Here is a 731-nt window from a genome sequence, read left to right as displayed (position 1 = left end):
ACTCCAATGGCGGCAGTTTGTTGGCGGTGGACCCGAGGCGGGGTAAAAACTAAAAAAGCGCGGCGCCAGCCTAGTCTCGCCCTTAGAGATGCACATATCACGTGTTTGGAATTTATCGTATTGGCTGTACATTTATTTTATACTGTTTTCTACAGTTTATTTATAGAACTACTGTTAGAAACTAGTAAGAAAGGATTGATGGGAATGGAAGAAGCAAGAGATATGAAGGATCGTAGTAAGTAGAATTAGAAAAAGGTCGTCTCTAACAACCCCTATAGGAATGAGGCATGATTATGATGAAAATGTAGAGCTTATAGAAAAATCAAAAGTTTGCGGAACTTCTAAAGGCGTAAACGTAAAGCACAACTTTGCAACTGAGTACGACTAATTATTTACATACCTATTTATAATAATTTTATTGCACAAAAAAGGAAAAGAACACAATAATGTTACAGGCAAAAGGCGACCTTATCACTTATAGTGATCTCTTCCAGGCAACCTAAACGTACTTAATGTAAAACTTGTAAAGTCAACATCACACGTTTCGGAGCGAATGGACCTTCAATTCGTTGGTTTTTCACGCAGTTGGTGATTAAGAGAAATGGAGATCTGCTGATAGTTTGTTATAAAGTTAAAGAATCAAGCTTTAGGTATTTCTCGAAAGGAAAGGAAGGAGGAAAGGACATTGGAAAGGATCCAAGCTTTAATCTTTACGTGTTTGTCAACCACTG

The sequence above is a fragment of the Bicyclus anynana genome, chromosome 19 (assembly GCF_947172395.1).
Source record: "Bicyclus anynana chromosome 19, ilBicAnyn1.1, whole genome shotgun sequence".
Classification (NCBI taxonomy): domain Eukaryota; kingdom Metazoa; phylum Arthropoda; class Insecta; order Lepidoptera; family Nymphalidae; genus Bicyclus; species Bicyclus anynana.
This window is presented reverse-complemented; position numbering follows the sequence as displayed.